This window comes from Paramormyrops kingsleyae, chromosome 5 (assembly GCF_048594095.1).
Source record: "Paramormyrops kingsleyae isolate MSU_618 chromosome 5, PKINGS_0.4, whole genome shotgun sequence".
In the NCBI taxonomy this organism is placed as follows: domain Eukaryota; kingdom Metazoa; phylum Chordata; class Actinopteri; order Osteoglossiformes; family Mormyridae; genus Paramormyrops; species Paramormyrops kingsleyae.
In genome coordinates, this window is record NC_132801.1 from 38,819,281 (window position 1) to 38,832,629 (window position 13,349).

Genomic DNA, 13,349 nt, shown 5'->3' on the forward strand with positions numbered 1-13,349 from the left:
ACCGAGGACTGTCCACGAGGCGTCAGAGGGGGACCCGCAGGCGACCGCTGAGCTGAAGCCAAAGGACCTGCAGGTGCCCCCCGAACCAGGGGGCAGGGCGGGCGGGACCCTGGCCCTGCACCTGTGTCCTCTCCCCTTTCGGGACACTGAAAGGCGGGGTTCTGGCTGGAATCAACCTCGTCGGGGTGAGGGCAGAGGAGTCATTAGGGAGGTCCCCGAGGGGTCCCACTCAAGCTCCTCCAAGGGGGAAGGAGCGATGGTCGAGAAGTCCGGGACCTCCTCGGGGACATGGACCGGGGTAACGGGCACCAGGGCATGAGCCACAGGGGCAGGAGTCACAGGCGCAGGTGGAGCCGCGGGCGGAGCAGCAGCAGGAGATGGGGCCTCAGGCGGAGCAGCAGGCGGCACTGGGACCTCGGGTGTGGGCGAAGTCGCAGCAGGGAGCTCGGGCGGTGCAGCAGGGACCTCGGCCGGCGCCGCAGTAACCGCCAACTCGGGACCAGCAGGGGCATCGGCCACTGTAGCAGCAACCGCACCAGGTACCTCAGGCAGCGCCGCAGGAACCGCTGGCTCAGGACCAGCAGGGGGCGCTACAGCCGGAGCCTCACTGGGCGGCGTGGTAGCAGGTTGGGGTCAGGCGGGATAGGCAGATCAGGCAGGACAGGCGCCGGCAAGACAGGTGGGACAGGCACATCAGGTGCCAGTGGGACAGGCAGGACAGGCACGTCAGGCGCTGGCGGGACAGGCAGGACAGGCACGTCAGGCGGATCAGGGATGGGAGCCAGGGTTAGCGCTTCACGTGCAGGTGTTGCCCCTTTAAGAGCCCGCGGGACCCGCGGGATAGCGTCCCACACTGCCCTGGCCGCTTTAAGAGCTAGGCGTGCTTCCCTAAAGGGATAAGGCGCCAGTGGTGGCTGCTCTATGGCGGCTAGGCGGGCTTTGGGCACCTGTAAAGTGAGGCGGTGGGGCTGTCCGAGGTGAGCCCTGCAGAGAGATCGTTGGGGTCTCCTCTCCTTTCGCTTTTTCTTCCTCCGGTTCATTTCAAGGCGCTGGTCCTCGGTCTGCCGCGGTGTATCTTGAATGAGATCGGTCATTCTGTAATGTCTGCCATGCAGATGAGCAGGCAAATATAGGAGCGGAGCCAGAAATATTGGCAAACGGGGTTTAATTCAGGGCAGACAGACGCAGAAGGCAACAAAACATCAATGACCAATCTAGGAAACAGAGGAAGACGTGGACTGATATACACAAGACTAGCCAAAATAACAGGACACAGGTGATCACAATCAGGAATTCACGAGGTAAATAAGGGGGCGTGGCACACACAAGGATCGTACGATCAGGTCATGACAATAACATCTATGAATTATTATGGAAGGATATTTTGAAAACAAAATCTAAAATAAAAGTAGTTTTTTTTATTATTCAACCTGGGTCTAAGGGAGATGCTATTGATGCTATTGCCTCTCTCAGATGCAGTTGCACTCACTCTGGACTCCTTTGTCTGCTGCCATCCCTTTCTGAATTAAATAAACTAATCATGAAGTCACAATTACTTTGTGATTATTTCACACTAGATCATCTATTAAGGAGTATTAATTCACAGTTGCTTTATTTATTAATTGCTATGCTATTCCAAGTAATGGTAGACAGTGGGTACAGTGGTGTGCAGTGATTAAACCTCATTCCCTCACACTAAGAAACTTGCTAGCCACAGATGCTAGCACCCATGGGTTTTAGCCTCCTTGTCTGCCTCCCATTCCAAGCTGCAACTTCGAATACAATGCAGCATTGTGCTTGTTTACATAATGCAGCTTACATCCACAAATTTTCATTTAGAGTCCATGCATTTGATCAACCTGTTTGACAGTTCAGCAGCACCTAATTAAATATAACTGTAGTATACTGATTTTTTGTGTTGTCCAATTATGTGATGGTGGCGCAGGAGGTAGTGCTACTGCTTGGCAACCAGAGAATTGCAGGTTTGAGCCCCAGCTCCTCCTGACTCTGTCAAAGTGCAGGACAAATTTGGGGTTCAGTGTCTTGCTCAAGAAGTGTCCGTGGGCAAGACACTGAACCCCAAATTGCTCTTGATAAAACTGGCTAAAGGACAGGAAGCAACGGTTAGTTATTAGAGGCACAATTTCACAATGGGCCTGCGTTCAGAGTGGGGTACCGCAGGGTTCAATTTTAGGACGACTACTGTTCCTAATTTACATTAATGATATTGACGCATACAGTAAACTGGTTAAATTTGCAGACGACACCAAGGTGAGTGGTGTAGCAGATACTAAACTAGCAGTACAGAGGCTGCAATGGGACTACCCAGCGTGAATTCAGAGATTGCTGTGTCTTTGTTTTCACGGAGACATTCTGGACGCCGCCATTCAGCTAGCCAGGCTAACCACTTTTCATGCTGAAAGAAGCGTAGCGCTGTGCGGTAAGTCTCGTGGCGGTGGTTTGTGTGTTTATATCAACACGGAATGGTGCAAGAACTCTGTTTTACTGTCCAGCTTCTGCGCACCGCTGGTGGAGTTAGTGACTGTTAGATGTAGACCTTTTTATTTACCACAGGAATTCACCACTGTGTTAATTGTTGGAGTGTATATTCCCTAAACAGGCGCTTTGTGTGTGTTCTGTAATTCTGTAATCAGTGGATTACACATTACAGAACACACACCCGGATGGACTGGTTATTATTGCTGGAGATTCAACCACGCAAATCTCAAGACAGTTCTCCCGAAATTCCATCAGTATGTGGACTTTGCAACGAGAGGGGAGAACGCGCTGGATCTTGTTAACACAAACATTCCCAGCGCGTATCGCGCGGAACCACGCCCCCACCTCAGATACTCAGACCACATTTCTGTTATGCTAATTCCAGCATACAGACCGCTCGTCAGATGCTCTAAACCGGTTCTGAAGCAGGTGAGAACCTGGCCTGCAGGAGCCATCTCTGCTCTTCATGACTGTTTTGAGCACACTGACTGGCACATATTTAGGGAGGCTGCTTCCAACAGCGACAGCATCAACTTGGAGGAGTACACGTCATCAGTGACTAGCTACATCAGCAAGTGCATCGATGGTGTCACTATCTCCAAGATCATCACCGCAAGGACAAACCAGAAGCCGTGGATGACTGCGGAGGTCAGCATACAGGGAGGAGGTGAAACGGCTAACGGACTGGTGCAAAGTCAACAACCTGTCTCTGAATGTGGACAAAACAAAAGAGATGACTGTTGACTTCAGGAGACCACGGAGCGTCCACTCACCGCTGAACATCGACGGATCCTCTGTGGAGATCGTCAAGAACATCAAATTCCTCGGTGTTCACCTGACGGAGAACCTCTCCTGGTCCCTCAACACCAACTCCATAGCCAAGAAAGCCCAACAGCGTCTCTATTTTCTGCGAGGCTGAGGCTGCCACCACCCATCCTCACCATTTTCTACAAGGGGACGATCGAGAGCATCCTGAGCAGCTGTACCACTGTCTAGTATGGAAATTGCACTGTAACAGACCGCAAGACCCTACAACGGATAATGAGAACGGCTGAGAAGATCATCGGCGTCTCTCTCCCCTCCATAACCGACATTCATCAAACACGCTGCATACGCAAAGCCACCAGCATTGTGGATGACCCCACGCACCCCTCACACAAACTCTTCACCCTCCTGCCATCTGGTAAGAGGTACCGAAGCATTCAGGTCCTCACTACCAGACTCAACAGCTTCTTCCCGCAAGCCATCAGGCTTCTAAACACACAGAGACTGGACTGAGACACACACACACACATTGTTGCACTTGTCTCGTGTTTGTTTACCTGCTGTTTCTGCACATGTCTGCACACGTGCACTTTACCTTACATACGTGCAATTTACGTTTTTTTTGTATTGTCCCAGTCCTTTTATGTAGCACCATGGTCCCGGGGAACGTTACTTAATTTCACTTTGTACTGTACCACGTATATTGTTGAAATGACAATAAAAGCAACCTTGAACCTTGACCTTGATTTAATTAGTGACTGGACTGATACCTGGCAGAAGAAATTTAACATAGATAAATGTAAGGTAATCCATGCAAGGAGCAGTAATATAAAGTATAGATATTTTAGGGGTTCCACTGAAACAAAGGTAGCTGATTATGAGAAAGACCTTGGTGTGTATGTTGATGCTTCCATGTCCCACTCTCGCCAGTGTGGGAAAGCAACTAAAAAGGCCAATAGGATGTTAGGTTACTCTCTATGTGTGTGGAGTTTAAGTCAAGGGAGGTGATGCTACGATTATAAAATTTCTTGGTAAGACCCCACCTAGTATATTGTGTGCAGGTTTGGTCACCATACGTTAAAAAGGACATTGATGCCTTGGAAAAGGTTCAACGTTGGACTACAAGAATGATTCCTGGTCTTAGAGGAATGTCTTATGAGGAGAGGTTAGCTGAGCTGAATCTGTTCAGCCTCGCGAAAAGGAGATTATGTCCCCCACATGATTCAGGTATATAAGATTTTAACAGGTCTGGATGCTGTTCAGCCAAATGGCTACTTCAACATTAGTTTAAATACTAGAACTTGTGGCCATAGGTGGAAATTAGTGGAAGAACATTTTAAACTGAAATTGAGAAAACACTTCTTTACACAGCGTGTAGTCAGAGTATGGAATAGTCTTCCTGTTCAAGTAGTGCAGGCTAACCCTGGGTTCCTTTAAATCAGAGCTAGATAAGATTTTAACAACTCTGAGCTATTAGTTAAGTTCTCTCCAAATGAGCTTGATGGGCCGTTTACGCTTGTAAATTTCTTATGTACTTAAGTTCTTAAAGATGATGTGAGGCATTTTTTTAGAGGAACTTACCTGGCAAAGTTCATCCCTAGGTTGTCGACTATATCAGCGCCACTTAGGATGTTGCTGAAACAGAATAATGTGTGGATGTGGCTACAGCAGCAAGAAGATTGTTTCCAGACAATGAAGAAAATTCTCATCTCAGAGCCTGTGTATGACCCAAAAAGAGAGACAAGAATTTCAGCAGATGCATCACAGTTCGGACTAGGAGCTGTCCTTCTGCAGCTGCATGAAGAAACATGCCAACCAGTGGCCTATGCATCTCAGGCTCTCACTGGGCCGAGGTCAATAATGCGTAAAGAAAAGAATTGTTGGCCACTACATATGCATGTGAACGTTTCCATCAGTATGTATATGGACAGACCATTGAAGTAGAGACTGACCATAAGCCATTGGCCGCTATCATGTCCAAGCCATTGACGGACTGCGCAATGAGGATGCAGCACATGTTAATACGCCTACAGAAATATGATGTGAAGATGATGTACACAGCAGGAAAATACATGTATGCTGCAGACACCCTCTCGAGAGCAGTCGACAAACACAAAAGACCTGACAAAGACAAATGTGCTGACATACAGGCATATGTGGATATGATTATGGCATCACTACCTGTGTCAAGTGAAAGAACAGAACAGATTAGACAAGAAACTGAAAAGGATGAGACATTGAAAGATCTCAAAAGGATGACTGAAAGTGGATGGCCTGAACACAAAAGTGACTGTCCACTAAAAGTTCAAGACTACTGGACATGCAAAACAGAGCTGTCAGTGGTTGATGGCAACAAATTCGTGATTCTGTCTTCAATGTGAAAAGACATGCATGTAAGGGTTTTAGTTGGGGAAAAGAGGACGCTGTCGCGGAAACAGGTGCGAAGTGATTTTAATAACAAACAAAGGTTGTCAGTAGTCCAGATTGTTTTACTGGCGAACGTATCGCTCAACATAAACCAAAGGAGCGGACTGGATCATTGTCGTGGGGCAGACTGGGGTCGGGCGATGTGCGGAGTCGATCTCGGGGGCTGGGCAGGTCTCGTAGTCAGGGTCAGGCGATTCACGTCGGGCATCGAAGGGGCTGAACAGAAACTCGGGGTCAAAACGGCAGAACAACGGTCAGAAAACACGGAGAGGCATAAACAGGAAAACGCTCGAACTCAGAGAAAACTCTAGAAGATCTCGCATCAGGGTGCAAGATCCGATGGTTAAAATAGTCTCTCTAATTTAGAAATGACCTGCAACAGCTTGCGGTAGGTGGTTGCAATGAAAACCAGAGAAACCGGACAACCCAGTATAGCTGCGTAAAGCTGACAGCTTGTCAAAACGGAGAAGGTAGGATCAAGGAATCCCCGGAGGCGTGGTCTTCCTGACGTCAGTCGGGGATCCCCGGGGTTGATCCGTGACAATGCTACAGCTGATACACACTTGGGTGAAGGAAAGTGTAAACGCAGAGCTCAGGAAGTTATGTACTGGCCATGAATGAACCAGGACACTGGCCATGTCACAGCTTCATCTGAATTATGCTTGACTTACCGATCAAAACAGCAAGCAGAGCCACTCATGACATACCCAGTGCCAGATAGGCCGTTCTACAGAGTAGGAGCAGATCTGTTCGACTGCGATGGTATCATGGTAGGAGCCATATACTGTAGTAGTGACAGACTACTTTTCGAACTACCCAGAAGTTGCAACACTTCAATCGACATCTAGCAAAGCAGACATTGTATTCTTGAAAACAGTATTTGCAAGATGTGGTGTTCCTTGTGAACTTATATCAGATAATGGTCCACAGCTTGCAAGTAGTGAGTTTGCTGACTTTGCCAAAGAATGGGAGTTCAAGCATATAACATCTAGCCCACATTATCCCATATCAAATGGCCTTGCAGAGAGCTCAGTAAAGGTGGTTAAAGGTCTCATGAAGAAAGCACAAGATGGAAAAGAAGATTTTCATCAGAGCTTGATGATCTACAGGAATGCACCACTGCAGAATGGGTTGTCTCCAGCTCAGATGCTGATGGGATGATGCATACGCACCAACTTGCCAATGCATGAAGATCTGTTGACACCCAAGGGAGCACACAGAATTAAATTGGACAAGGAAAAGGAAAAACAGAAACAAAAACAAAAATATGACGAAAGAGCAAAGCCGTTACGTGACTTGAAACCAAGGGAACAGGTTAGAATCCGAGATCATGTGACTGCCAACTGGAACATGCAGGGTTCAGTGCAGAGAGAGGTGGCTCAAACGCTCAAACGAGATACAGACAGAGCATGGAGGATCATGGAGAAGGAATCGCGTTGATCTCAAACCACAAATGTCAAGCCCGACTGGTCTGGAATAGCCCTACAAGGAGCAGCGACTAGGAAACAGCACAAGTGACCTACAGGGAAGCATGCTGCAGATCCTGAAGTGCCAACAAATGGGAATCGCTCTCCTGTGAAAACACCTTGCAGACCAAAGCGAGTTGCTCAGCCTCCTGAGAGACTCATTGGAAGTTGTTGATTACTAGAGACTGTAAATATTTTGAAGTGTGAATGCAAAGGTTTTTGACATTACATGTTCAAGTGCGTAAAGTGGAATCTTACGGTAAGATAAGCAAGGCCCGTATGCTTTGATAAGTTTGGCAAAAGAAATATGATTCTTTTTCTAAGGGGGGAGATGTGTTGTTATACGCTAGTTTAAGAGAACTGCATTACACAGAAAGCATAGCGCACTCATGGAGAGTGCCTGGTGGTTGTTGTACGGCTGAATGGCGGCAGTAAAAGTTCTGTTGAGAAACCCACACAGACTGTGTGAGTGTGTCATTTAAGAATGCACTACATGTCATAACAGTTCTCACCAGTGAAACTGTTACCAAATATGTAGCAGAGCTATGCAAGGGCTGTATATATGTAGATACTTTGCCTGAAATGTTGAGAGACATAGTTGTTTGTGGGAATAATGACGACCAAATCCAAATGCAGTTATTATCATAAACAAATCTCACATCGACCCTGCACTGAAAATTTCGCTGTCAGTGGAGGCAGCCAGTAAAAACATGCAAGACTTGCAAAATAAAGGCACAGCTCTTCCGTGTCACAAGAGGAAGGAGTGATTGTGCTGAAAGGACACTGAAAGGACATGCTACAGATGCAAAGGAGTAAACCATGCAACAATGGACTGCAGGTTTAAAACTGAAAAAGTATCTATATGGCTGACAGTTTACAATTTTTACAGACCATTAGCCTTTAATGTCTAACTTCAATGAGAAAAAAAATCCACAAATGGATTCCCTTAGAGTGCAGAGATGGGCAGTGTTATTAAGTGCTTACGAGTACACCACTGTCTACAAACCAGGTAAGAAGAATCCTGGCACTTAAGCCGTTTTAAGCACTTAAGCACATCATCATGCCTTAAGTTGATTGTCAGTCCCTGAGGATGTCCAAGAAACCACAAAAGCTGATCAAGTTTAAATGATGGATGTCATGGAGGGGAGACCCATGTACATTGACGAGATCAAGTGTTGCACAGCCAAGGATGTGACATTGTCCAAGGTTTATGAATATGTCCTGCAAGGGTGGCCAGTCGAGGTAGAATGACAATTTCGACCATACTATCAGAGAAGAATGAAACTGAGTGTGCAGCATAGGTGTGTTCTTTGGGGAGCTAGAGCTGTCATACTTACTCAAGGACGCTGCACATTACTAAAGTTCCTACACCAGACCCACACAGGTATTCAGGGATGAAAGGGTGAGCCCGATCGTACGTCTGGTAGTCAGGCATGGACTAATGCAGGGGTGGCCAATCTTATCCGCAAAGTTTGGTAACAGTGTATGCAGGTTTTTGGGATAACCTGTAGGTCAGCTGTTCAAACCCAGGTGTGAGGACTCTTCAGCCAATCAGTCCTCTAATTAGTAATCTAATCTAATTAGGGAGTTGCAGCAAAAACCCGCATCCACACCGGCCCTTTGCGGATAAGATTGGCCATCCCTGGACTAATGGCTTAGCTGAACGTGCAGTTCAAACCTTTAAAGTGGGAATGAAGAAAATAAAGGGTGAAACGCTGGAAACCAGACTGTCCCAGTTCCTATTCAGCTACAGAATCACACCACAGTTGACTACAGGATTGTCTCCAGCCAAAATAATGATAGCTCGGCAGTTAAAGTCGACATTTGATTTGCTTGATGCACAGCGGAAGCAGCTTCAGCAGAAACAAGGTCATGACAAGAACACCAAAATGGGAAGTTTCTTACTTGGTGATGAAGTCTACAGCCATGGAAAATATTAAGAGACCACTCTATATTTTTAAACAAATGTGCATTGTTAAATCCTGTTTTAATTGTGGTCCTGCTGGCAGAAGGTTACACTGAGCAGCAGGTTGATCCCAGGTTCAAAATATGTAAGACAACAGTACATAAGAATAAGGTGAAGCAGGAGACACTGAGAACGACCAGAAACCAGCCAGGTAAAGGATGGAAGTAACTTTCTAATGCCAGAGATGACCAACTTATCTGACAGCTTCTCATGAATTATAGGATGACATCAAGTGACCTTCAAGAGTAATGGGAAACATTAAGTGCAGGAAACATTAAGTGCACTGCTAGGACAGTTCATATCAGGCTCCTAGAAGCAGGACTGAAGTCCCATAAAGCAAGGAAGAAGCCCTTCATTAATGAGAAAGAGAAAAACCAGGCTGCAATTTGCAAAAAAAGAAAAACATATACAGTCGAACCTCGGTACAACGTACCACGCTTATAACGTTTACACCAATACAACGTTCAAATTTCAATGTCCCGAATTCGCGTAATGCATTATTCCATTTGCCGGTATCGCTTAGAACGTACACCTTTACAGCGTAAACTTCGATATAGCGTATGATTTTCAGAGGAAAATAGGCAAACTGACCTTCCTTACAACGTACAGCCTCATCTTCCGAGCGCGCGCACAATTCAGAATCGGCTGTTGCCGGCCATCTACATCGCTTATCAACGCCTAACTGTATGAACCTATCCTCACGAAGTATTCCACGCCGGCCTGACTCCTTGCATGCAGCCCCCGTTTTTTCATGATTTTGCATGGTGTCATGCTGCCGCATATCAAGCAAGATGCCTGCTAAAAGGAAACAGATTTCGCTGACCGACAAGGTGGAAATAATTCAGAATTATCATAAAGGGGTTTCGCAAACAAAACTAAGCGAGGATAATGGATTGGCGAGGAGTACAATCTCCACAATCATACATAACGCAAACAAGATCATGGCCGAGTATTATTGGGGTAATTGTGTGACATATAGTGAAAGAAATTAACAAAAGACAGGTGTCTATTCAGAATAGGAATTATATTCTTCAAACTACACAAGCTGTATGTCATAGTGTCAACTTGAATGGTGTTTTATAAAAGTTTTTTTATATACATCTTGTGTTCTATCATTCATTTTGAGGGACTTGGTTACAACATACTATGGTTATAATGTACAAATTCTTAATCTCCCCCGAGGTACGTTGTAACGAAGTTCGACTGTATTATTCACAGAGCCAAACCCTTAAATTTAGTGAAACAAAAAAATGTGTTGTGGTTTCTTAATTTTTTCCGCAACTGTATGTCTGGAATTACAGCTATGGTCTTTGGTGGGCTCCTGCAGTGATAACTAGCTGCTCGGGTCCCTTGTCGTATGGAGAGCTTTATGGTATGGGGCAAACCATAAAACTTCATCTGGATCAGATAACTGTCATGATCATCCAGAACAGAAGACTATTTTTTGATCAGGTGAGGAGTGAGGTCCGGAAAGTTGTAGGTGACTTACCAATCATTTCTCTGGATGTCCAGGAGCCTACTGCAAATGACTACTGGTCAGTGGACTGTTGCAGAAAAGGAGATTTCAGTTGTTCGTGCCATGCCTTCTATGAGGAGGCCGACCAGAGAGAGACATTCCCCTATTTACCTATAAGACTTTGTTAAATAGCACAGTGATTTTTTTCACTGTCATCTGAATCAAGGCATCTTTTGCTTATTTACACATTGTGTTACACTTGCAGTAGTTGACAGATTGGATCATTTCATAGTTTATTGTATTATTCTGTAGACCTGTGACTCTAGTTGCTAAATTTGTTGCAGGTGCGGGATGTTTATGCTTAAGAGGGGGAGGATGTAGTATACGGATTATTTTATGTTGTTATATTAATGTGAATCATATGTGTGATTGGTGGATGTCCGGCTCCATTCATTGGTACAACAGAATGACATGGGAGAAGAGATGTTCTCAGGTAAAAATGGAAAAAGGGAAAGTTTGTTCCCCTTCTGTGAAAGTTAAAAGTCAATTAAAACTGATTAATTCTTGATCTGTGTTGCTACAATAACTTTTTTCAAATCAGACTGGTCATCAGAGACAATCATCTACATATTGCTGCATGACGCAATGGTCAGCACCACGGGCCTACCCAGTAAAGTTAATGAAACACATGAAGTGTTCATCATTACTAAACCATTAATTCACTTGTGATACTCTTTTCTATAGAATCACAACACTTTAAGCCTTTGCTAATTATGAATTCATCATTACCCAATGAGTAATTCAAGAAAAATGTACACCTTCAAGTAGTCACAACGCGATAGTAATTGTAAATCATTAAGTCACTATTACTTCATTATCTGTTCACTGATTTGTTACCCCCTGAAATAAAAGCAAGCCAATGATATGTAACTAAAACAGTACTTTATTACACATAAAACATGTTTTATTAGAAAGACATAGCTGATGGCCTGTTCTAATAATCAATACAAGTATTCACGTTCACCTTACAGGCAGTCATATCAAATGCATGGACCCAAAATGAAAGTTTGTGGATGTAACCTGCATTGAGTAGACAAGCACAATGCCACACTGTATTAAAAGCTACAACCTCGGGCATGAGAGGCAGGCAAGGGGGCTAAAAGCCATGGGTGCCAGTATCTGTCGCTAGCATGTCTCTTAAGGTGTCAGGGAATGAGCTTCACTTACTGCACACCATTGTACCCACTGGCTACCATTACTTGGAATAGGTCATTTGTTGGCATATAAATTAATGAATGAAGTAACTGTGAATTAACACTCCTTAACAGATGACCTAGTAAGTGTGAAATTATCACAAAGTAATTGTGACTTTGTTTATGGTAATCAGCAGGACTTCATGATACATTTTGCATGAATTCATACATTAAATCATCATCAGTCATGAATTATATAACAATTACTTAAGTATTTGATTTGTACCCATATAAAGTGTTACCAAGGAAACCAAGCGAGGTTTTATTTACAAAATTCTAAATTAGATGTACATTTTCACAAAAATCCAGGACAATTCGTGTCCAAGGAAAGAATGTTACTTTTCCTGGATAGCTGCTCAAAAAACAGGACAATCCCAGGAAAAGAAGGACAGGTGGTAACCCTAGGTTATAGACTAATCTGAAGTCTAGATGTTCTGGTATTAACACTCCGGTACCTGTCAGATTTGGTGAGCAGGATGGGTGGGATAACTGATGACACTGCTAGCCCATCTGCAGGTTCTCCTGTTATAAATATCTCACAATGAAGCCCAGATGAATCCTAATACAGTAGAACCTTGGAACTTGAACGCCTCTTAACTCGACCAACTCGGACATCGAACGAGTTTGTCTGTTGAATTTTTTTCGACTTGGACCTTGACCGGCATCTTGAAACTTGACCGTTCTTGCTAAAACTTGTATGACACGTTCAGCTCTACTAATTCGGACCTTGAATGGGTAACTGCAACTTGACCGAAAACTCAGAACACAACAAAACAAAACACACCTGCTAAAATTTGTACGGATTGAGATCTCTGATGGGCTGAAACGAAGGCACACAGACCTACTGGGATGCTGATGCCTTTGAATCGCTCTCAGTTTTGCGGTACTTCTCCAATGAGTTCGCCATATGAAAGCTGTGTTCCTGTGTTCGGTGTGAATTTTTGGTGCTTTATCTACAGTACATTTAGTGATACAGTAATTAGGGATGAGCGAGTACAGCATTATCTGTATCTGTATCCGTATCTGTTAACCATATGAATTATCTGTATCTGTATCTGTACTCGGAATGGGCGGGGCCTAACCCGGAAGTGGGCGGGGTTTGACCTGGAAGTGGGTCGGGTTGTCTTTAAATGGGCGGGGCTTTAACCGGTATGTTATTTTAAGCATGCAATTGATATGGGTTGATCAGAAATTGTTATATTTATTGCTGATTAGAAAACTATTTACATGACAGCATCAGCATTGAGCTTCAGATCAGTGGTTTTGATCACGATAACAAACGAACTATATACAGAACAAGTTTTGCAACAATGAATACAACACATGCGGTTGCAATTATGAAGTAAAATGTAATGAACAAGAGTTTTCATCTCAACATAACTTTCTTTAACTTTTAATTTTTTTATGATCAGTGTGATTTCTTTTTTTTTGGTTCTTTTTTTATTTTTTTTATTTCCACACCAGGTATGTGTGAGTGTGTGTGAGTGAGTGAGTAAGAGAGAGACAGAGAGAGAGAA